Raw genomic sequence first — 27,353 nt, forward strand, 5'->3', positions numbered from 1 at the left:
CTGTAATTAACTCTACGAATTTCGCACGAATATATATGTATAACTTCAATATTAACTTGTTCGAATACACAGCCTCAACAATCAAATTTTCAGTTCACTTTTTGAATTAACTTTCGTGTATAAAAAATCACTCACACTGTACAATTTTTATTTAAACACGAATTCTGAATGACAACTGAAATAATTATTTTTACCCATCTTGTCAAATAAAGATTCAAGTTTGTCAAAAACGTCAAAATAAATTTCTATACGTTGGTTTTATTTATTATTCGTTAGTCCAAGAATCTAGTTCCACTCATTTTGAAACACCCTATGTATTAAATCACGTGATATCTGCATTTATTCAAAGTGCCCGTAATTACTACGTCTCCCAAATTGTTACACTTGTTTCTCAATTACTTTGCACTTGACGTTTGATTTAACAACAGTTTACGTTTAATCTTGATTAGCGCATACCCTGATAGATCGAACGTAATTTTGGTATTACAATTATTACCGATACCCGGAATTAACGCTTAGATTTTCGTGTATTCCTGTTTATCTGCTGAATTACGATTATAGCGGGATTGAATTAACCATCGATTTTATGTTTCGTTGAATAAATATTATTTATTGTATATTGAAAAATATTTATATCGAAATTTTGGAGAGTTCATTTAGTTTAGCAATATACATATTGATAGATTATTTTTGTTTCTTGCACATCGATCTATTTTGTCGCAAATATAAATAATTTGCGAATAAAAAATATGGTTGAACATTTAATTTATATGAAATTATATAATCACTATTGTCTTATAACTTCATTGAAAACATAAATTGACTTATTTAAAAGTGAAAGAGTACATGAAAGTAAGATTCAAATAAAATATGAAATAGTAACTAAAATGCTGATCGAAACTGTCAATTAACAGGTCTATACGAGTCGAAGGAATTTCCTTAATAAACGTTAAATTATCTATATCACATTCGACATAACGTTTGATTGTTTATTTAAGGAAAATAGTGGAGCACAAACGTAGTTGATTATTTTTAAAGAATATTTTTTGCAAGATACACACAAGGTTGATATCGTAATAGTAATATAAATTTTCAAACTGGTTCTTATCAAAAACGATATTGTGAAAATGAACAAGTAAGACGTTCGGTGTTGAAGTAAATAGCAGCAAATGAAAATGAAAGTCAGTGAAAAGTTTAGAAAACGTGACAAATCCTACAGCTTACGTTTATATTAAAATCCATTTTTATGCTACAATACATTTTACAATTTTATTTTGGAAGGAAAGTTCAAGAAAATATTATCCTCAACAGCAAACGTCAAAGATATAACACAAACTATTCCTTTAGTCTATTTTCACAAGCTATGTAGTTGTACACCTGTTTACATCTTAGAATCACAAATTTTTAACTAAATTATTGATAACAATAATCATTTAAAATTGATTATAAATTCCATACTTTGTCTCAATTTACTAAGTGCTTCTTCCTATCTATAGAAATTTTGACAAAATTCTTCCTGAACCATTAATTATGATAATAATTTAAAACTTCTATCCTATGAATTTTCGTATTTCAAATTATCAACAGCCTCGTTCCGCCCACAAAAATTTAGCCAGGGATATCCTCTGTTCCAGACGTCAAAGTACCAACCCAAAGACATCTATTCCATACACCGACAATAAATCGAAAAACCGCGCAAGAAAGCGGCCAACGTATCAGACTTGTCGAACAATCGTCCCTGAGTAACCGAATAAATATTTTTTTCCGCCGAACTGATAGCCTCGGCATGGCGTAAACGTCAACCTAAAAAAAACCTATCGCGTGCACTCGACGGTTTTCAACGGGATCGACGAGACCTTAATCGATTCCAATATTCGCATTTCCGCCGAAACGCGCTACTTCAGCCTCAAAACCTGGAGTGAGGAAAAACGCAAGTGCGCAAATATCGTCGCGTTTCAACGGCCTCTGTATTCCCCGGTCCGTGTTGTTTTGTAACGCCCGCGGAACTAAATAACAACCGTAGTCCCGGTGCACGTTTGGCTCCGCGAAACGAACGAAAGCTCAAGTGGCGGAGTTGTACAAATATCCGTCGTCCCCAACGGAACAGTTCCGGTAGAATACAGCCGAACGATTCCCGGTGCACGGTGTGTTTTGCCTGAACGTTAAAATAATTACACGAATCTAGGGGAGAAGCACCGAAACGTACCTGTCGATATCGAAAATTGTTGTACAGTGGAAATGCTCGAATAGCGTTTCCGTGGTTCTCTTCGTTGGGTTTCGAAGCAGCTCGCCTAGACGTTCCTTCGAATATCGGTTGCGAACGGAGTAAAATTCGGATAAATTCGAAGAAATCTTGATCAGGACAGAGTCGATCACCGCACAATAACGGACCCGTGCCCACCAAAAACCACCGATTCCCGATAGCCGGAGCTGCCCCCTCGTATATCGCACACGCGCAACCACTTCGGAAATCGGCGACGATTTGCAATGATAATACGCACCTCGCGAGAGAGCACCGCGCTACAGAGTATAACGACGTCGACCGGCGGGCTCTTAGGCACTGGATACACCTGGCCGAGTCGCGGCGCACGTTTCTTCCTCGAGCGATCGGTAGAAGGGGGAGGGGGCAGTGGGACCGCTGCCGACTAAAGAGGACAGAAACGGTACGCATAATTCGATCGCAGGTACGACACCATTGAAAGCAACCTTCTTTCCCCTTCCCGCTCTCGCCTTGTGCCGATTTTACCCCCGAATTTATCTTCAATCCGTCCATCCCCCCCGTCACCCCCCACCCACGCACGATTTTCAACGCTTCTTCGGATCGTACGCCTATCGAAATTGCGACTTCCCCGCCTAGCACGCGATAGACCTGAATTTCGTTCACGTATTCGACCATGGCTCGATTGGGTGAAAGAAACTATTCTTAGCCAGGAGCAACGGTTTCTCGGGGGCCCTGCGAACGACTGACGTAACCTTGCTCGTCCGGAACACCCACGAAATTTATTCTGCCACCGGGACACTGGCCCCGACCGCGGAGGCGCGAACAGCGGGCTCGCTAAACGGTCTGGATTTTATGGGGTCAAAGTACCTGCGTGCGTGTCTTGGACTGTTTACCCTGGCACCATTTTGTCGATCAATTCTGGATTCCGTCTGTCGCTATCTTTTAAAGGTCTGGACTAATTTAGAGTGGTTATTCAAAATTTGAATCATGTAGAATACGAAATGGTAAATCTACACCTGGGAAAATTGTAGGTACAATATTAAACGAGTCCCAAGAGTAAGAATTTTCGAATTTTAATTAGCAAGTAAATGGAGTAAATTTCTTCAATAGACATGGAGGGTACGAGTATTTACTGTACATGAAAGACCAATACTTGAAAAATGCAAACACTTTTAAAGCTATGGAATTAAATTAATATTGCTTATAATATCGACGTGTAATTGTAATGAAGTACTTTATAGTTCCTCGTGTCATGTAAATCTTTTTCGTATTAAGAATGAATTAGAATATACCAATAAGGAAGTATTAGCTGCTTCCCACACATGCACATGCAATTTTCTTTCTTCATTTAATATTTCCATTATTACTGTACATATAAAGCGTTTCCGTAATTGTAGATCTCTCTAATGAAGCATAAGGATATCAAGTTTGCACTCTTTAATTAATATATTATACAATTGTACGATATTACGAATTATTAGACATATTAAATATTTACCTCGCGAAAATAATAATGAATTTTTATAAATATTTTCGTTATGCAGTTTTTAATTAGTGAGTTTTATTCTCTCAGAGCACAGTTTTTTTTTGTGTATTTTACTGTTTCGTTTACAATTTATCAACAAGTTTTACTTCTTGCAAATATAAATTTTCGCATGTATAATCATGTATCCATACGTGAAAAGCTTGCGAGTAATCGAGAAAGTACTTGTTTTAATGCTGAGTTTGTGCAAATGTTCATCGCTGCACGTTACAGAGCTAACATTCTTTTTCCAGTCGGACAACCTATGCACATTATTCAGAAAATCCTCGTTGGTTCGTTTTATTTAACGTTCTCATTACGGGAAAGCAAGAGTACAACATATATGAATATAAAACACTAGAACGAGAAGCACAGAGGTATATAATTGAACGAGATGCAGCTGAAATTTCCATTAACAAACCCTAGTCTCAAAGGGAACGGTATTTGTGTTTAGCCATTAGCAAAGAATCCACAAATATTAGCAAAATGATTTCATAAGTCATTAATCGAGTCTAGCTACTTGTAGTACAATTCTTTCGTTGCCGTTCTTCGAGTCTGATATTTAAGTAGTAATTGTAAAGTAATCGCGAACATAATCAGAACCTCATAATAATCATAATAGAACCTTTTTTTTATATATCAACTTCAACCTAATCTATAGTAGAAGTCCATGTAGAAATTATTGGTACATTCCAGAGTAAGGAGGGTAAGCTTCGATGTATGCAAAAGTTGATGAAAGAATAAAAAGGATAGTTCATTATATGCGAAGAGCATAAAGGGGCTAATTTGCTTTATCATTAGTATTCCTCTTTTCTGCAAATATGTACCCATGTAATCCGCAGACGGAAATGACTACTGCTTCTGTTAAAAGTGTACTAAATGTTATTTATTTTTGTAATTAAGAAAGAATGACTTCCTGCGTGGTTGGCTAACTGTAATCGCGTACGGTTAATCAGGAGATGTAACCTGCACTGGAGATCAATCAAGATATTTTTCCGTTAATTTTAATCACAGATAACCCACATGGAAGTTAATAACCTTTTAAGTTTTTACTGCGATTCATTTACTGACTCTTGTGCGAGATATTCTATTTTACGTGTTTTCAAACGTGGACAATTGTTTAATCCTCATGAAGATGCAACATAATAAATAAGAATTGCACGTACTGATTAATGATCAACGATGGCTCTACGATATTTTGTAGAAAAGATCAGCGTTAATTCAAAGCTAAAGATATAAAAATATATTTCTTCCAAATCCCATTTTAAATTCGTTTATAGTAATTGCACTTTTAATAATTATGCACTTTCCTTATTTTGATACTTTTTAAAAAATGACACTTATTATCGATATTATTATTTGATATTCTATTTATTTGCAATTTCTTCCTGATTCTCTTTCAAATCTACAACGCAGGGTACATGACTCAGGAATAAAGTATCACTATCTGCACTATCACTATCATTCCCATATGAACTAGGAGACCTAGATACGATTACTGAGAACTTTCAATTATTTCCTGCTCCTATTCGGTTTTACACCTGTCACGGGGCATCCTATAGAACTTTGATGTACATAACCATGTCTGTTACAAAGTAGAGTAATTGGCCATTAGGGTGCCAGAGCATGTGTTACATCAGACATCCGTGACTTCAGATAACTAATTAAAAATTGATCATTCTAAAATAAACACGAAAGGTAATATGACGACTGTTAACGATTTAGCATCGCCAACGTTGGTGAATTCAAAGTATAAAGTAAATGACGCGTGGCGAGTAAATAATTTGCTAGGAACAAGTTACCATTTCCTGCTGCATCTATTTCCGTCTAAATTAGGAGACCTAGATACACTTATTAAGAAATTGTTTGCTCCTCTTCAGGTATAGAGGAAGATCGCATATATTGGACCACTTTGGTCATTACCGCTATGAATATTCAATACTTATTATAGATACTGTTACACGATATCTTTGAAATTAAAGAGGGAGGAGGTACATGAATTTATCAAAATGGTTCCCTATCTCGATAAGTCTCACCAAAAATGACAGCAACTTTTACCAGTGTAATTCTTTCAAGAAACATGAAATTCATTATTAATTTTAATGAATTGTAGTATTCCTCGCCAACAAATCAAAAATATTTTACTCCATATGTATTCAATTCATTAAAAAAAAATGTTATTCGAGGAATTATTTAAAGTGGCCCAAGCTAGACAACCTTTCCCTCCACCTATTACAATTCACCCTGTTGAATCGTATCCCACAAATCCAAGCCTAGACGAAGTCGATCTCCATTACAAGAAAGTTTAACCCACCTGACAGGGTACGTGCAATCCTCCGCATCCGTAAACACAGACGAATACCAGAAAAGTGGAATAACTCTTAAATGACTGCTGATAATGATCTATCATCAGGCAATATTGGTGGCTCGGAATGTTAAGCAAATGACGCGTGTCGGGTAAATAAATCACTACCGGTTGATCGCGCGCATAGTGGAGCGGATGACGGGCGCACGACATTCAAGGAGGTGACGGGGAACCGGCTGGAAATCCCAAAAAGAGAAAAATTTAGTGCACGTGTGAACAGTGCGACCTAACCGGGCGTTGGTGTTTCTCTGAACGCGCACTTGGCCGATTCACGCGGTACTTAGAGGCTGTTCGACGTAGAAGGAGCGAAACGCGCTGGAGGAGCGAGAAAGAAAGGGAAGACTAAGAGAAAGAAAGGAGAGTAAGAGAAAGAAAGAGAGAGATACATATAGGCTCGTACCAGGTGCCCATACCATCGCGTCACCATGCTGGAATAACGGTGCATGGATGTCTCATCGGGTTCAATCGCAATCGGCAATCTTCTGCCGCGGAATTTCGCAAGGAAACGACCGTTTTGTTGTCGCAGTAGTCTTCGCCGATTTACGAGCGGCCGCTATTCGTCCGCCCTTGACTACCGATCGACCCAATGGCTCCCTAGCCGTTTCGTTTCGTCTGCTGATGCGTGTCTTACGGACTCGTTTCTAATAAAGCCGCGCCACGCGTGTCGTGATTGCTCTGATTGCTTCCTTCTACGCGAGATGCTCATATTACGAGTTCCTGTTTGTTCGGTTTCACCCGTCACCCGGCGAATCATAATCGATTCCGTGCGAGCGCCTTTGGAGTCGCATCTAGGTTCAAAAATGCTAACCAGTCGTGGAAATCAATTTAAACACTTCATTGGTCAACTATTGAATTTGTTTTACGATTTTCTTTTAATTATTATGTTCATAGATTAATTAATTTGATAGGCTTATTGAATGATGATTAGAGGCGGTGATTAGGGAGGACGTGTGAAACGTGCGCAAAGGAGTTCACCTGGTGCTGCTTTTAAACTTGACTTACATGTAAAACTAAATAAAAGCGTCGTGAATTTATTTTGTAGTTTAAAAAAAAAATTATGCTCGTACATGTATTTATCTCGTATAATTTTATTTGGTCTCCTCGTTAGATGATTATATAAGGATATACACAAGATGGATACATGATAAATGCTGATTAGCGTGAAAAAGGGGTCACGTTCGGCTAAGCTACTGCATTAAATCTAACCTATATGGACGAAGTAATTAAATAAATATTACATTTTTCATAATTCTTTATAAATTCCGAAACAAGTATTTCTTTTAATCTGATCATTTGGAATACTACTGTTATCCATTCTGGAGTTGAATTTAAGCTGCTTGGAATTTTTTTTTATAAATATTCCAGGTGCTTTTTAATTTTGTTAACGTATTGGAATGAATATTTTTGGCATCCAGTGATGCTTTTTACTCTGGACCAGATTGGCGCTGTTCCACAGATAGGAAACAAATGAAACAAACGAATCATTAAAGTATGTCAACGTATACAAAGTAAAGAATGTGTTGTTTATTAAATTTGAAGTCTTCAGAAGCCGTCTCTATAGCATATGGACCAGTTCCCATGTTTGCTTCTTTGGCTGTACATTGTGAATTCCCAATCGATTGTATTCCCACGAGAATGGAATAATATAACAGTATCTATAGGGAAATTAACCGCGAGGATGGCAAATTAGTGCAAGCTGTGTCGATGAGAAAATAATTCAATAGTTTGCTTTCTCACGCATTGTTATCCATATCAGTCTACCTCAGCTGTTGTACAAAATAACAAACCCTTTTTCAGCATCCGAATTATTTCAGTTTAATTATTGGAATGCCAATAATTTTGTATATTATATTTGCACATGCTAACCGCTAGGTTAACATAATTCCCAAATAACGTAAAGTGGCGACATTGCGGAAATATAACATATATATTTTATCGCGACGATATAATTTAACAAGTTTTTTTAATTTACCAGTCCGTCCAGTTTAATTCACCAATCCACGCGCAGCGTGTACGTGATTCCATACAAGCGAATATTCAACTAGCGAAACGTACGAATCACTGGTGCGAACGTTTAACGGGCACGCGACTTATCGCATAACGGCGTAAGGCCGTTCTCGATACTGGTTCTCGGTCAAACGGATTCTCAAAGTTATGCAGAAGATTATAAGAGTGTGCTCGAATGCCTAACCGTGACTTACGCTCGCCGTTTTGATCCATTGAAATTTATGAATGTTATTTGCAACGTAGAGAAAACCATCCACGCTGATTTCATTCGCACCGATTCATCACCCGCGTGGAAGATAGAAAGCCTAAGTCGGTGAACATTTGCCGAACGTTATCATCCAGTTAGGTCTGCTATATTGAGAACGGAAGATGATGATCTCTTCCCACATTGATATTCTCGTTTAACGTTTTTCTTGTCGCCGATTGTTTTTGCGAATTGTCCCGCTTTCACGGTCATCGAGGTCTTGGTGCATTTCGAAAGTCGCATCGGGCACTTTGGAGGAAAGTCGTTTGATGCTATTTGCGACTCTGTCTCGGATTAGTGACGATTAAACTGATAACTCGCTGACTTGCTAAATATATATACATTATCGAGAAAAAGTTATTCCAGAAGTTAAGTATGTCCAGGTCGATGGATTAACGCCTTCTAATCGAGGGTGGTCGCTGCATGAGATTTCAGCATGTCAGTGGGTCACCTAATGCTAGCGAGGAGTTTCTACTCGCATGTTACATTTGATTAGACTAGTTTCATATTAAAGGATGATAATTTCGTAATTTACGAAAATTTATCGTTTATTTGTATTGTAACTGTTTTGGACTCATCTTGGAAAACTACAAATATTATAATTTCTTTAGTTTACATACGAAATGTATTTAATAAATTAATACATAAAAGAGATAATATGTAAACATAAATATGAACGTATTTTTATATAAACATCTATATATTATTTCTATGTAATATATATTTCAAATATGTAGTATAAATATAATACACGAAGTTAATATATCAATGAATTATTAAAGAATATATAAATAGGAAGTATTTTTATATCGAAAGACGGAAGGTATTTGATTGTTCACAGGATTGACTATGTACACCATTATCGAGAAGAAAGCGTTTCCTGAGTAAATGCAACTATTCCGTTGATAACCGGTAAACGACTAATGACGAGTGACCATGAAAAGGATTGCCATAATCTATGGAGGAGTCAGTAAAAGAATGCACTTTGCTGCTAGGAGAAATTCCAGGATGGAAAGTCCCCACTCTCAATCTTATTCCCGTTGGCTTAGACAGCCGTAGAGAGGTATTTGAAACGCTTCATGATTCGATGGTTAGCGACGTTGTCAAATGACGTATTAAATCAAGGATACATAATATACGAGCACCTGATAGATTTACAACAAAATTATTTTAAATTCCTAAAAAGTATTCATAATTTTTTAAGAATATTAATTTGTAAGGAAGATTACTAGTCGTTCGAGTATTAGTGTTAGAAACTTCCTAATCATATTAATATTAATTCATGACTCGCACATGACTCGCACATGACTATTTACAATTATATTTCGTGTCAAATTTTTTCTGTGAAGTACCTCAAAGAAAGCATTGAAAACGCTCAATGACACTCTTGATCGATTAATAATTTAACTTTCGTAAAGTAAATGAATTCTGTCCAAGATTCATTTGATTAAAATGAACATTTGTAGGAACTGCTCGATCCCATCGCTACATTCATCGAATGTTGCCGAAGTCCGAACACCCAAGCTATCATCAGTCGTGGCAGTGAAAGGGGGAACAGTCCCCGTCAACAGAACAACAGACGGAAGGTATCTTCCAAGTTGCTTTCGTTGACGGAATCATAGCACTTAGCTATTGTCAACGTTATACATTGTCTTAGATTTGTACCTTTCTAATTTAGACAGCCTCGGAGCTCCTTTACCTTCTTATTGTCAGAAATATAAACACCAGAGTGAGTAATTGAACCAGCCACGTCAATATGCTCAAAGAAGCTATGTTTATTACTCCGTACAAATTTTACGAGATATACTTGTAAATGTATACATTCACATATTTTGTATTGAACTTTCTACATTTTATAGTTTTTATGTTAAAAATTCCAGAAGATTGAGTTACTTTTGGAAATTTAAATACTGTCTACTAGATAATATGTAATATATATTGAAGAAATTTGTTTAAATTAAATGGTAGGTTTGATGTTTCCAAGTGTATGTTTGCATAAATATGTTGATGTATTGTATATATAAATAAGCTTATATCATAGACATATTTATAATGAAAAATTCATTTGGTAATATCAAAACTTTTTCAATAGACATAAAGGGTACAATTATTTATGGGATTAACTGTAAAACGTAAGCTTCACAGCTATTGTTTACGTCAACTGCCAAATACTAACTATTCTCGATATTTATCAGCTATCATAGCTTTCATACTCATCAAATTTGTACAGACATAGAACGTCACATGCTCCACAAAATTATTGTTTACATCATCTACCTGACACCAACTAACCCATTCCACCAATATTTCCTAACAATGACGAATATAATACCTCTAAAATTAGACCAGCCACCATTCCACCTCGCCAACCAATGTTTCCAATATCCTTCGGTTGTATCGGTTCGATTGTTACATACAGTGGGTGTAGAAAGTATTCGTACACCGATCAATTTCCAAAAGAACTGTGTAAAATTATAATTTATTAACTTATTTTTTATAAACAATGACATTCTACATATTCTTTGAAATCTCTAGAATAGATGGATTACAAAAAAAAAAGCTATTTATGTAAGTTGCGAAATTAACAAGGAAAAATCAATTAATCGATAGAAATGTTGAAGCAATTCGCACAACTGTTTAAAAGTACTTTACTGGAAATTTGCTGTTTTCTAATTCGTACGGAGCAATAAACTAATGTGTTTACGTGACAAACTTTACTGTAAATGGTTCGTCATAAGAATCGTACAAATGCTTATTGCTTCTATACTTTTATCCACTTTTCCCATTCTTTTTTTTGTTAATTCCACAAATTATATTAACTAGTAAATGTTGTTTGGATTATATCTATCTTAGAGACTTCCGAGAATTTGTAAAATATCATTGATTATAAAAAAAAGAAATTAAGAAACTACAATTTCACAGAAAAGTTTTTTTGGAAATTGATCGGTGTACGAATACATTCTAACACCCACTGTAAGCCAGGCCCAGAGCCCTCCCAGCAATTCAACTCGCATACCAATCGATCAGTTAACGTCTTCTTCTTCCCAGGAGCGTCACGACGATTGTACCTGCACAGGTAAGCAAGCTAGAAGAAAGCACGGCTCGTTACGTAATTATTCGAGGCTCGTTGTCATGACGTGGACGTTCGTCTGGAAGTCGTCGCTTTAAAACGATACCAGGGGCCTTTAAGCAGGCGGCATCGGCACCACCGGTTTTCTAGTCTGCTGCTGGTGATCACCGATCGCAGCGGAATCGAGCGTAGCCTCCGTTAATGGTACGTTCCGTACGGGTTCGACGCGCGGTGCGTCGACCAGGAAAATGCGAGGAGTCGGATAACCAGGAAACTGGTTTATGCGTGGTTACGCTCCGCGCCTCTAAGTGGCTACCCACTACCATCTATAGATGTTACGTGTTCACGGATACTGTTAGAGAGAAACACTTAGGAGGGGATTGGCTGGAACGAAATAAAGCTGGACTGGCCATTAGATGGAACGGTGGCAAACGATAGGGACAGAGAAAAGAAGCGGTTACCTTGGCGTGCACGTAGCCTCGGCGATCATGAACGCGTCAAGGCGGCGGGGTGATTGAGCCGGGAGAATTGAAGTTCAAGAAAAATAGTGTATAGAATTTCGAGAAGAGGCTATTTGCTTGTACGCGATCCTCTCTGTTTCGCAATCAAGTGTTCCTGACTGCTGATGGATTCAGGCGGAAGAAGGATGAGCGTGCAGGAGGAGGGTATGAGACGGATAAAGCGTACCAAAGTAATGTAGTAATTAAACTTTGGTCGTATTACGCCTGTGTCTCATGCTCCGTTTCTCTTGCTCCCCCTTTGATACCCTCGCGCGTCCTCCATCGAGAATGTCGTGGGGAGATTGATAATGACCCTCCCTTGTAGACTCTGCGTCACCCTTCCGAAGATTCCTCCTTGCTAGACCTCTTTTGTCGTACTGTGTCGTGGAGTTTCTGTTTTTGCGCTCGAAGCTATTATCCTCTTAATTCATTGTTAAGGATGGAAGGGTGCGTAAAAATCTTAGCTATATTTAACTATTTTTTTTTCTCGAAAACAATCCACTTAATAGAAGATCTACAGTCAGTCCCATAAATATTCATACCCTCCATGTCTATCGAAGAAATTTGTTTAATTGATATTTAACTTATGGGATTGACTGTATTTGCTTGGGTCATTCTTGTTGTTTAATGGTTCCATCATCGTTGCGTTATTTAAAAAATCTAGATTAAAATTATTTATTCATTATTCATTACACGCATAATAAACCCCAGCAAACAGATTTTCTCTTAAGTTAATTGTTTTCGAAAAGAAATTATTCAATATAGCTGTTCCTCCCTCAAGGAATGAAATAACATATATTTTCATGCTCCAGCCTTGATACCCACGTGCGTCCTCCATGAAGGATGTCATGGAGAGATTGATAGTGACCCTTCCTCGTAGGCTCTGCTCCACCCTTCTAAAGATTCCTCCGTCCTAGACCCCTTTTGTCGTCCTACGTCGTGTCGTTTCTGGTTTTGCTGTCCCCTTGAAGCTCTTATCCGCGAGGGCACGGAAGAGGTGACATTTCGTGCGTTCGATCGTGATAAAAGATCTTGTCACGGGGCCCAAGGGTGAGGCATTACGATCCGTGAACACGAGCCTGAAGAATGTATTATTTGCATAAAGGTTAGCAACCCCTATTCGGGGGGTGTCAGCTGCTCATAACTTCCTTATTTTTCGCCCCTTTCCCCACCGTCACGCGTGTTTCCTTTTCAACGGCTGCCGGTGGGTGGATTCCGATCTGATATGTGGATCATACATCCAACCAACGTTGGATAAGTCTCCTTCGGTGCTGCATATCTTTCCGGTAGGTGTCTGCCGCTGTGTCGGATGCCACGGGTACCATTCAATTGATAGACGGGTGTTCTCGTGTACGTATCTATGTAAACGCGCAACCTGGTGGTATCTAACGCGTGGATTGCTACCCTCGGTACCCGTGCGTTATCGAATCTCTCATGCAAATGACGGGAATTCGACATAACGATGCCGCGCCGCAACCTCTTCGTAGAGAAATTGGCGGTGCCAATTTTTGCCTGGTGATGGGTAACGATGCTTTCTTTTTTGGATGTATCAGAGATGAAATTAGAGAGGATGTGCTATAAAAGATTTCTAGGAGGGGATGATGCTCGTTGAGGAATTGTTAATTCTCGCGATAGTCTGCCAAATTGCTATCACTGGGCCCATATTATTATCTATTTCCTATAAAAATATTCTATTCGTTTCAATGTATTCATTGATTTGGATTATCATACCCTGTCCAGTAACACGAATAGAAGACTGCGAATGACTTATGATAAACCATATAAATCTCACAAATTCCTATTCAAATTCCATCTTATCTATTCCCTATAAAAATATTCTATAACGTTTCAATTTATTCATTGATTTACTCGGACATCCCCTGTTTAGTAACACGAATGGAAGACTTTTACTGACAAATTGTAAATCCCACCCAATGGCTGTGATTCACCAACCTGTAAATCGAACCGATGACTTCTTCGCGACCTGGCGCGAGCGCGGGTCGCTGAGAAAATGGGAACGAAAAACGATTAAAGGAAGGTGTTCGTACAAGGTCGTGAGACAGTTGCGTGTCTGCGAGGTTAGCCGCGTATAATGGGACTGCCGCTCTCTGATTGTCATTACCGTTGCTTTCCACGTTCATCAGCTTCTTGCGAAGCGCCGCGTGGGTTCACCGCGGCAACCAGTCGTTGCTCTAGGAAAACGTTGATCGCGGATAAAAGCCACCGCTCGAAACAATATAGCCCAAGTCCTTTTATGCGATTGCACTCGTTTCTTTGGCCGAGGGTCCCTTCCTGTTCACCCACGACGTTTCAAACGGTTATTCCGCCGTCCCGTTTCGCGAAATCGCAGCAGGAACGCAATTAAAGGTTATACCGTGGAACAAACACCGCGGCCGTATGAAGGAAGGAACGGCGGCAATTAACTCACCTTTCGTATAATCGATAACCCCAACGGAGCCCATCGGATCGTCGAACGTAAATTTCATCGGGGAAGACGACGACAACCAACCACCGCCAATCCACCTACAACTACTAACGCGATCTCGATCGTGCGGAACGTACGTTCCTCACGCTTCATTTACCAAACCGCTCGGTCTAGCTCGCTTCTATCCTTTGGCTGAGGGGACCTTGATTTCCAGAGGAGGAAAAATCGATTTTATTTTATCCACCTTTCCTTAGCACTGACGGTGAGCAATTTTATTTCCCACTTTCTCAAACTATTGTATTGTTAATGATTTCAGTGTGACATAGTTGAGACAAGTTGGAATGCATAAAAGAGTGCGATGATACTTTATCCAAACCGAAAATCGTATTTGAGTATGAATGTAGGATCTTTATTTAAAATACACTAAGAAACTTCCTTTAACATATTTTCAATTACCTTTCACGTTCAATGAATTAAAATTCAAATAATCGATATCAATAAACCCGAATTAATTCTGAATTAATTTTGTTAAACGGGAATATTTTTTGTCCGTCAATATTGAGTAGAAATTCTCTCGTTTTCTACAGAGATGCCTTTGAAAATGCACTAAATCCTCCACAACCTCAAACTGCACGTAAATTGGTCGCTGAACGAGCAAATACTTTCAATTAAAAATTACCTGTAGTAAATAGGTCGTTCGGTCACGGTAACCTGCGGTTTTCTTTACCGTGTTCCTATTGTAACGGAACGTTTAATAATTAATTCTGGATGAGTAAAAGCTATTATAACTGACATATAAGACTTGAAGTCTTACACTTTGAAGTTTCACACATTATAAATCAATCTTATAAATCGACATTTATATATAAAAGAGCAAAGTACATCATTCTTATATCATACGCCTTTCGTTTATAAAGTTATCCGTATACTTTAAATGCTTTTAAAACAGATTGACGTTGTCTAATTATTTGGATTATTTTATACACAGTATTCCCAGATATTTCCTACCAGATTCGTTAAGTTAACAATTTTTATATACTTTCAGCAGTCAAACGCAGAGTCACTTAAAGATTGTCAACTGCATCTTAACTAAATGAATTTATTACTCTGAAAAGTATTTATCTAAAAATATTGTATTTTTACTTTTATTTGTATTTACATTTAAGAATGAGATTTACAATATTTATAGATTGTAGCTCCTATTCGAATTAATTTCGAATACCGTGTTATTATATTGTAATGTAGGGGAGATTTTGCAATGTTAATGAACGTCCGTTCCAGCAGCGAAGAACAGAAGTGTTTATTCAAGCGACGCGTACGGTTTAAAGTGGGCCTGTTACCTGTACACGCGACCAAATTCCAATCTCAGTTTATGGCGTCTGAACGAAACAGGTTTCGTCTTTGACCCTGTTCCCCTTAAAAAATTCCGTTAAATTCTTCGTACACTAATCTCAATCCGGCTGGACGCATTACTCGAACTTTATTTTTACGTTTTATCATTTATTAGCTATATAAATTATGTAGGGTATAATTCAAGCGTGGTAACAATTCTAATAAATGCACATAGAATCAAACATCACCAACGCTTGAGTACCCTTCAATACTTTGAGGTTATTTAAGAAATAATTTAAAAATATATATATAAAAAAAAAGACAAATATTTGTAAATAAATGTTGAAATAAAAAATCTTTTTCAATAGTCAAACGTTTTACGTCAGTTGCTTAGGTAAACTAAGTAACACATTGAAATTGGCTGAATATTCAATATTACAAAATTGAAAAACATTTAAAAATATATATGTATTATTAATTATTTTTAAATTCATTTCAGGTATCTTTGAAATAACAAAGATATCTCAACCATGCAATCGCGGGCTCGCATTATTCATTCTAAATATAAATTCGTGTTCTAATTCCCTTCTACGTATCGTGTGAAGCTTATTTATCGTAGACTCGCTTGAAAATATTAAATTTCAAGGTTTATTATCGAGGAGATGAATTTTCTCCGATACGTACACCGTGTAACGATATAAATCACATTTGGAGTGGAAACGATTGCTGCTCGAGAATCGGGGAAAATCGGCTAAAGCGTCGTCGTTACAAATGACAGTAATCCGCGTGCTATTTTATAATACCAATGAACGGCCGTAATTGAACTTGGTTTTAATAACGCGCATCAATCAAATTACAGTCCGCAAAAATGATCCCGCGGCACGTGTACAGGAGCGTAATTCCACACGGATGATATCGTGGGTGAACGAATGAGACATGACACGGGCTGCGTAGCTGTACGTCAAATTGGCGCACTGGTAATGACTGCATAATGCATTCATACTGTGAAGAGCTCCCGTATTAGCATTGTTAATGTATTGTGGTACACGCTATAGAATCTATTTGATTGTGCAACATACATGCGTACGACCAAATGGAAAATTGTTGGCTTTAATACTGTGACTTGCTTATTGCAGTCATGCCTTACGCCGGCTGAACGATATGAGAATGGTTGCAATTAATTGAAAATTGTTGCGTCCTCGAGCGATGAATTCTGGATAAGTTGGAAATTCATAAAGTAATCCGAAGTTGCTGTAACATACGTGACGTATGTTCGCTATCGAATTACTTGAGCCAGCGTTTTGCAGAGATTAATCGGAATATGTTGGATCGACTCTTGAAATTGCTTATTATGCGACAGTTAAAGATATTCCGAATGAATTCATAATAATCGTTCGATTTAATGTACAGTGATATCGAAACTTTGGTATATTGAATTTATGTATGCTTTCATGTTTTTGTTCACCCTTTGTTATTATTATTATCATCTAATTGTACTGTACTTTTTTTTAACTTCAATACATATATTAAGAAATATATTCCTAAAATTTCCTAAATCAAGAAAAATAATTCTTACTTATCGCATAAAAATCTTGTATAAAAAACTGATGCCATGAATGTTTCGTGTCGTTACGAAGATCATATTTCATCCGGTACTGTTTACTAATATTCCTGCTGCTTACTAATAATAATATTTTACTAAATAAAAATTCATTCAATTTTATTATTGTTACTATTATATTTATGTACACAGCTTCTCTATAAAGATTAATTATAACCCATACATCTTATAATTATACTATAACAAGTCCGGATCGTTCAAAATTCACCAAATCTAAATCGAAATGGGAATAAAATTATAATCCCTCGCCCTTAACGTGTCACCATATAGAAATCGATTATCACTGCCTGAACGCCCCACAACTGACCAGAATTCATTTTCCCTTTTCCATCGGGAGTTTTCCGTCGACCCACTCCATTTCACTCGATGATCGCGATCGGATTGTCACCTCTGACTACAGGAAAGCCCATTATCCACAATTTTCATATCAACTGAATTTGCAACTTCGCCCTTTTCTCGCCCTCTATCTTAATTCTGTTGCGAAAAATACCGACGAATCATCTTGTTGGCTTAGAAACATTTCCGGGTACTTCCGCGCAGCGATTGTTATCACGAGGATGTCGCAAAGAGAATAAATCTGACCATGGTTGCTCGTTCGCGTCAGTCGTAAACAGACACTTCTCTTTTCGCCAAACAAGTCTCATGAGACTTTACAGCGCGGTGATCTCCTTTCCTTATCTTTATGTGAACGTTCTAGTTGCTTTTTCACTCAAACCCTTTTTTTTTTTCTTGTGCTTGGATCCTTTATCCCCTCGTCTTTGTGGCGAATGTTTGCATGGAAGAAGAAAAATCGTTGCTCGAAGGAGTTACGGACCGTACTTGGTCAGACGGTTTAGTCAGACTTTGTAGGGTCTACGGCTGAGACAAATGATTCAGCACTTGCAGTTTCTTTATAGATTTATAAATACTAAATATTCTTTATATTATATTCTTTCTATTCGAAGTACTAATTTTCAGGTAAAGGTAATGGAATTAGTCTACTATTAGTTATATTTTGGAATCCGTGTACATTTGAATTTGTTATATATGTCGTGTAACATATAATCAATATTTCACGAATGCTCATTAAATATGATCGTTTTATCATGTATGTATATTTATTATATAAAAAAAGTAATACCTTGAATATCAAAATTCCGTTTCTTTGAAAGAAAATGCACTACACAAAATACACGCGATACAGTGAAATTATTCATTTGCGCAGATATTCGAAGTAATCTTTTAATTAAGTTATCGTATTAATAATAAATGCTCAGCCGATAAAAGCACGAACGGTATTTAATCGAACAAGTATTTCATTCGCATCATTTATGGTGGTTTCCATTCCCCAAATCATCAATATTTGATTTCTCCGGCGATTAATATTATTCTGTGTTTCACGTCCAGATTTCATAAAAATAAAACATTATTTATCCAATGCTATTTCTTTTAAGCATACACGCATAATATCACTGTCACGAACACATACGACGTCGACATACTCTAACACCGTGTCAACCACGAGAATTTCCACAAATATTGTTCCCTCACACGAGCACGCTTCGTTGCGCGCCCGCGAAAGGGTTAATTACATACTAAATGCTTCATTGTCACGAAGTTGAAGGCCGAGAACCGTTAAACGTAGAAATCCGTTGGTTTTCGAGAAAGCACTTTACCCGAAATATTCGCAAAGCAGCTCGGAGAACGGTTGAATGCCCAAGGAAATGAAATTACTTACCGCGGTAGAACTTTGGTTTGCAGCCCTCGAATATCGAGTTTACCGCCATTTGTCCAGACAGTGTTTCATTCCGCACGCTTCCGCGAAGTTACGTTAAAAGTGAAATTCTTGGACCGAGCCGGGGATGGATTTCCGAGCGATCGTGTGTCTTTGTTCGCACCGAAACTCCCACGGGCGTGCTGCGAATGTTTCCCACTATCGCTTACGGCTTACGATAATTGAAGGCTCGGCGGAGGTTTCCCAAATTGATCGTTAATTCGTCGTTACGCGGTCTGTCGCTGCCCCGTATGGACGTACTCGAAGAAATATTGATCGTTAACCGTAGACTGCAATGAACATTACTTTCATTGGTTCATTCGGTCATTTTTAAATTAATGCCAGGTTATTTTTTCTGCGTATCTAATTGGAATTCTATAACGCGTGCTTTTTAGGAGGGTCCTTTAGAAATGCCTTTCCTTTAGTCAGTTGCTTTAAGTTTGTGAGGACAACGAGTGTGAACGTGATTTCTGTGGAATTAGTTTTCCGAGTACATTTACAGTTCAAATTATTTGATATTTGATATAAGAATATAATTTTTTTAATTATCGTTTCACTGGTATTAATATTATGGTCTCAAAGGCTTTATAAAAAACTATTCAAAAATAGTTCAATGTAATTATAGGCATCAATTTTTATCCTTTATTGTATGAATTTTAATTTATATCTTAAAAAAGAAATTGTTTCCTGATTATTTGTACATCCACGAATTGATTACTGAATTAATTAATTATAGAATTCATTTAATTAAAGCAATCAGTTCTGGTTTTCCTCTGCTATAAGAAACAAGTTATTAATATTTCTTGTGGACCCGAGCCTAATAATTCTTCCCTCGTTAAGACTAATAATTCCTCAAATAAAAGCACCAACGAATGCTGGTATTTCAGGAATAATATTTTTTGCGACATAGCAACAGAATCCTGTGTTCCGCCCTCCAAAGTAGGTTGAAATCGTAAAAAGAAGCAGGTCGAGCGCTTCCCGTTTCAGTGTTTCTAGGATCAACGATGCATCGCCCGCGATTCATACGTAAGCCGCAGACCCGGTCGGGGAACAATCGAAGAATTCGCGATAATCCAATTTATGAGGACGCCGCGATTAAACGAACAAGATAAAACACGAATGGATTGAGGTAGAAATCGTACAGGAGGAAGGGAAGGATTACTCGAGGCACTCAAGGCAACGCTACGGTATTCGAAGCACGTGTATCCCGCACATTAGCATCGCGGCGGAAACATTTTTATCGTGTACGCTGCTCTCGGACCGCGACGGCTTTCTCCGTAATCTCTTATCATAATTCAAATTTCATCAACGGTGGAATAGGTACGACCCGTTCGGGCACCGATAGGGGAGAGCGACGCGATAGATAAGTGAAACACCGGCGGTCGTTGATCTTCCATCGCGTGCGTAGATGCATCTCGTGTCCACGAAGGCTCCTCGCGGTGGAGAAAGCGCCCTTCGACGGAAGAGATTCGTTGACAGTGATTAAAGCTCGACGATCGATCGTCGATCATCGTCGCTTGGCCCGTCAATTCTGCTATCATGCGAACGCGATTGGGGGCTCCATCGTCCGTTAGACCCTACACCAGTGATCCTTAGCCATTGTGTCGATCTTTGGCGACGAATTACATCGAATTTGCATTTTTTAACGAATCTTTATTAGATGCGAAGTAAATGACTCCATTACCGATCGCATAGGAATTTAATTTCATGCAAATAGATACTTCTAACTACCATTTAAGAATATTTACGTTAAATTTGAATATTAAATTTTCAGATAGAAACCTATAATACTTATGCGTACACCCAATATTTTTATCGATTTGGCTTTTTTTCTGTAGAATTCATGGTGTCTACGTGATCCCGAGAAGCAACCACGCGTTTTCGGTTTTCTGCTTAAGATTGTCTTTGGAATACTAATGAGCTCATTTAATTCTTATCTTTAAACGGGAACGTACTTTTCTACGTAATTTGTTTTAATATTTATAGGTTGAGAATTAAGTTTGTTCGTTTCGTATTCTGAAAATAGATTTGAGAAGGGCAACGAAAATATTCAGTTTATTGAATTAAATACTAGTATGTCGTACCACCGAATTGTTGTCGTTGTTTCTGAAAGTATTGCTGTAATGGTGGCATATACAAGATAAAGACAGTCTCATAAGTATTCGTTCCCTCTATGTCTATTCAAGAAATTTGTCCGCATGAAATAACAGGTTGGATTTTTCCAGATAAATAATTCATTACAAATATGTACACAAATAGACGTTACGCATGTACATATTTATAATAACAAATTCATTTGGAAACACCGGACCTACCAATCAGTTTAGACAATATTATTTCACTTGCATTGTGTGCATACACTTGTACATTTTGTATGTCAATACATATAGATCCATATCCTTTAAATATTTATGCTGTGAAGTTTCACAAAAGGCTCCTACCATATTCCAACAAATTGAAAAAATTTTCGAAAAATTATTTCCAAAGAGTCATTTACGCAACGCACCATCGAACGTCTCACGTTCAATTTTCTCGCCGAGTTAAGAACCGCTGCCGTAAACTTTTCTCAGGGGCGCGAGCGCGGATGCGTTCCGTTCGGTTCTTCGTCTTCCTACACAGCCTATTTCTCGTTCATTAAGGAAGAAGAAGAGAAGGGAACGTTTCTCTGTCGTTACCCGGGCCATAACGATCGGTCAACGAGGCCCAAGCGGAGATTAGTCATCGTTGGGTACTCGGTAGCCTGGCTAGATGCGTGCGAGTGCCCTTCATTAGCCACAGTCTAGCTGTAAGATCGGCTAATTACGCGGTCACATAAGGCAACAACGTTATGCACAATATATTTGCGGCAGCTAATCGCCGCCCCGAGAGATGTTTAGCCGCAAAAACTAGCGTCATTAGAATGTCAAAGTCGTCGTAACCGCGCTGGGCTCCTCTTTGTGTACTCGTAATAAGTTGATGATGGTGGTTTGCGTTTGGTATTAAAGCCTGGCAATATTTAGACGGAATGTTCGATGGTAATTGGATGAACTGTACCGTGGTCAATTCTGAGAAAATTCGATTCGATGTAAAAACAAGGATTAACTGCTCGAATGAACGAAGAAGGGTACCCACGGTTTGCTCTCGATATGTTCGCCAGTGTAATAAGGAATAGGCTCGCTGGGCCTAATGGAGGGCTCAGTTCTCAATTTGAATTAAGTCTTAATTTAGTCTTTTATTAGAGTTGCCTGAGTAGCCACAAGCGGAATGCGTGAAGGAAGAATTCCACGTAGGCTGGATATGAATTTTAATAGAATTCATGGGTAGCGCTTGGTTTGAAGCTTATATTTATAATTTTTTGAAAGTTTTCCGAGGCTTGGACTTTGACGATAAAAGGAATTCTTTAAGTTCAACTTTGCGAACAATATTTACATTTAAGAGATTGAATTGCAACAATAAAAGTATGAAAAGAATGAAACTATTAATGCAAGAGAACCTGCAGACTAACATCAAAACAACTTTACCTATTAAAATTATTAACCACCCAAGCACCTTCTATTCACCTTTTCTATCGTCGCTATTTCTACCATACTATAAACGAATAGAATTTCCTGAGAGAGTTTAACCCATTCACTGTCAACTACGAGATGTCTCCGTAGTTCAAATTGATTGCAAATATAAGTTTATAACCTCTTGAGCCTAAGTTTATAGCCTGTTGAGTCACGAATTATTGCAAAAGAAGATCGTAAATTTTTTGTTTAAAGCAACAAATTTAATATCACTTTTTATTATCAAAATAATAACCTAGACTACACAGCTGTATTATATCTCGGCGCCCAAGGCAAAACGTTATAAATTTGTCTAGCAGTGAAGGGGTTAAATCATATCCCAAACTTTTCTTTCTCTTTCACTCAGCATTGCCCTTATCCTAACCTTTCCGGGATACACCAACATACCAGAAGATGACTACTCACGCGCAATGCTTTCTATGTGTAGTATCTATTAAGTTAGACAGATAAGAAGTGTCCTAACTCACGAAATTAGCTGATATATTCTAAAAGTCGTAACCCTGTCTCGTCGAAACGGTGATGGTGGACAATTTGTCGCGGACGTTCGCAAAGATTCTGCCACAGAAATTGATTCGCGCCGCACGGTGGTAAAAGGCAGGAAGAAGTTACTAGATCGTATTTACGATAATCGTAAACAAGGTGGCCGTTCTCTCAGCCCGTTACTTTTCCACTCGGTAGCCCGTGGACGCGAAACCGCCGTCCAAGTTTATATTAAAGGACTTCCAATGAAATCATATGCTGGGAGCGACCGCTTTACGTGCATATAAATATGTAAATTCCTAATAATACAGGATATTGGAGGAGCCGGCTAACCGTCCGGTAATCGTTAAAACTGAACGAGGATACGGTGAAGAGTAATGATGCGTGTACGTGTCTGTCTGGGAAACAACCAGATTGATGCTCGGAGAATCGTGACAATGATCGAAGAGGTGTGGATCTTTCTTTGGATTCGAAATATGTCGATAGGAACTTGAGAAGCAATGAAATAACGATTGGAAGCATTTTTAATGATACACTTGTTACAAGAATTCTGAGTGCTTTGGTATTATTATGACGAGCCCCTTTCATTGATATTTTCAGTTTTTAACCGACTTTGAAAAGGAGGAGGTTACTCAATTCGAAAAGTATTTTGTTTTCTCTAGATAGAAAATAATTCCATTAGTAGTTACCATACGAATCGAGAATTTGTGTTTAGAGTTTGTATAGCTTGTTTTAGTTTACTTAATTATTCATTTCTGCTTTATTTGGTTGTAAGTACTTTTGACTTTTATCCTTAATTAAACAACATATTCCTCATCGCATTACTTCGTGACCTGGGAGCGACCCTCTATGCAACCGGATCGTGAATTTAATTGCATCACAACTATTCTTCCGCCTCAAGAAGCTACATCATTTTCGTGTTGTTATAATTTCGAGTAGATGCAATAAAGGTGATACGCGTGCTTGACGGCTTCCCCCGAAGACTTTTATTCTCCCATGCGAATGATCGACCAGCGATTAACAACATTGTGTCCGTACCGTGAAAATCTGGTTGCCTCGATCATGGTTTCCACTGTGCCCAGCAGCTTAACACGCTCAGGAATTTCGATACATACTAGCTGTAATAAGGAAGCGGAGCAGATTCGCCGTCGTTAAATCGATAATATCCCGTGGGACGAGTACGGCTCTGTAACGGAACGAACGTGACTCAGAAAAAATTACGACGACCACGCAAAGTGCGAGATAAGTTCGTTGCCCCGCCACGAATGTGAACGTGATTTTGATGAAATTCGAGGGTATTAAACGAGACAGGAAATCATCGTCAGCGTCGACCCAACGGGCAATCCAATCCGAACGGGATTAAACCTTCGCCTGGGTAAGGCATCGACGCAGCAGAAATACGTTCTTCGAGAATCCTAATTATCGAGCCGAGGAATCATATCGATCCCTTTCCTTCAATTAGCGCTGGTAAAAATGCTGGGGATTCCGATAAGAAGGTACGCGACGATGCTCGCTGAACCGGATTATTTGCGAGTAATTATATTTATTTTCAATCGACGCGACCGTATTCGCTGTTATCGAATTAATAGTCGAGGTGGCGCGATATGGTTCCGAGTGACGTAGTAATTTAACCCTTTGGCTGCGGCGCGCCCCAACTGGAAAAGTGATCGCTGTTTGTGGCGCTGTGGTCGCATGTCGAACGCTGGCTGACAGGTTCTGGTAATGTATTGATAGTTCAAACCGGATCTGGTCCCTTTTTATCCTCTTTACTATCATCTTTCAAAATAGAAACTCTGGGTTATTCGCGCATTCGTTAATTAATTAAGACGTCGATGTAATAGGAATCATTAACTGTTCTCGTAAGAAATCACGGGAAAATCTCGTGATGTTTTTCTAATAAACTTTATAACGACTAATTTATCGACTTCCTCATTAGCCACATCGTCCAATGCAGGGTTATATCGACTTTAGAATTATTCGTAGAATTTGTAAGATATTACGATAAAGTAATAAATTAATAAATACTTCAAGAATTTATAACTCAGATCTTCTCTTATTTTCATTTCATTTTTTAAATTCATCTATACCTTTACCTTTCGATACATGAATATTTTTTAATATTCATTTGGCATTTCCGGTGACTAAATTAAAACTAACTGTCTCGACCATATATGCTTACACCTTTTTACTTTTTACTTTTTTCATTTTACTAATTAAACATATTAGAACACCTACTGTATCATTTTAACAAAAAAAAATCTACTTATCAGATGCACTGTTACGTTTAAATAATTTTCTTTAATTCTACCCACTGATTATATCAGCACAGTTCGATCGAAAACTCGCGAGTCACCTAGTATGCGGACTCGGCGAACGCTGGTAAACATTCGAAACCGTATGTGCACGTAGTTCGCAAATACGGAGACTACTTTTTCCATACGGTGTTTCCATACACGGCGCGCGCAGCTAAAGGGTTAAATAGCTACGCGCGCGATTCATTCACACGCACACACGCGCCGTTGGGATACAGTCCGATACCCATTCTATTTACCCAACGTCGAGTAATAGAGACAGATCCCGACGAGTTTCTGAGAGCGGAAATTATATTTTCACGTCGACCAGCATCGACCAACAACGGGCCTGCGTCTCTACACGTGTTCCTCTTTGGCACGTTCACACGCTCGCATGTGAATTATTCTCATTGGCCCTGAAACGACGGTACACAATTCTGGAAAGCTTTAGTGCGTCTATCGTCCAGACTAGACAAGGAGTTCTCTCCATGCTCGCTTTCGAAGCATGGGTGACTTTCGTTGTCAGGATATCCGAGGACATTGACTGCTAGGTCAATGATAGACCTTGATATCTACGAAAATAAAATTTTATTTTATTTTTTAATTTTAAAGTGGTAAGAAAATGTTCATCTTTAGCTTTAATTGCTAGAAGAGTGGTAAAGATCTTTTCGATTTTTCTTTTATACGATGAATGTATCTTCGGAGAAGATTCCACATTTTTTTTAAGATTCTATGTAATGAGAAATATATTATTAGTACTACGTCATACACTAGCAAATTTAACATATTATAAACTTCGTTCCTAATAATTCTCTTTCGTATTATTTTAATTTTTCACTAAACAACATTGTATCTTTGAAAAATTCTTCTTTCCCTTTGATAAACTATCTTTGGAAAGACAATAATTTGGTATCTAACTAATTATTATTCCAACTCTTAAGAATTATTTATCCAATAATACAGAAGAACAGGGCTGTGTAAAGTCCACTAAAAGTCTGTAGATTGAATAAAATTCTACCTCGAGCTTACAACTGAAAATGACTTGGCAGTCTCAGAAAACACTGCGCTAGATTCGTCGGCAGTAAAAGGGTTGCAAGTGGAAAATTGAATGAAAAATCTACACCATGTTAAATACTGCTGCGACGTAAAGTAGACAGACGAGAGTCGCGAACGCCACTTCGTCTGAGAACTTATTTGATTGCAGGCAACACCATAAAGTGAGATTCTTGAAGCAGTATACTTTAAGTGTCTGAATCCGAGCAAGGAATTAGTTCTCGCGAGCTAATTTCGGAAAATTCTTGGAAAATGTAGAGTAGAGCCTCGGTAATCGTTGCAAAATGAAGTTAAAAATTCCTGGATGTATCGAAACTCGTGCTAGAACCGAGTACGAAAAAACTCGCAATGTTCCTCTGCCAGCAATTGTTTACTACCACATCTAACTTCATTGCTAACAGCAGAAGTTTGGAAACTTGAAAATTCTGAAAGTTCTGTAACACTGGATGCAAGTAAATTGCATTTTTCCATTGGTACTATATTGGTGTCTGGACAAGAGAGGGGGTGGCATCAATCATTGAAATATGGATCGTTTTCTTTTAACGGAGTTGCTATCGAGAACAATCAAAACGAAGTTCAAATAAAATTGTTCGATTAAATTTTTGTGGGTTTATATTATATTTTTGTAATACACTAACGCACTATATCTTCCACACTGTTCTAATTTTGTTCATACAGCGAAGAAAAATTAACTGACCAAAAATTCCCTAAGATTAGAAATTTATTTTACAACCACTAAGAAATTGACAGAATAATAAGATAACTGAAACAATTCTCAGTAAGTATCCCCATTACGACTTAATAATCCTTTATATTAGATTATCTTGATCACTCTCAACTGGATTGAATTTTATTGCTCGCCGCATTAGCTATGTAACCAAATCGAGAATTATTTGCCCGCCACCGTGGCTCGATTGCTGCAGA

The 27,353-nt window shown here is 37.9% G+C and overlaps 1 protein-coding gene across 4 annotated transcripts in view; it reads left to right on the forward strand.

The window, feature by feature from the left end:
- Positions 1–27,353, forward strand: part of LOC128873956 (autophagy-related protein 16-1) — a 651,400-nt gene that overhangs the window by 365,088 nt on the left and 258,959 nt on the right. The gene's annotated exons all lie outside the window — the stretch shown is intronic.

This window comes from Hylaeus volcanicus, chromosome 3 (assembly GCF_026283585.1).
Source record: "Hylaeus volcanicus isolate JK05 chromosome 3, UHH_iyHylVolc1.0_haploid, whole genome shotgun sequence".
Classification (NCBI taxonomy): Eukaryota; Metazoa; Arthropoda; class Insecta; order Hymenoptera; family Colletidae; genus Hylaeus; species Hylaeus volcanicus.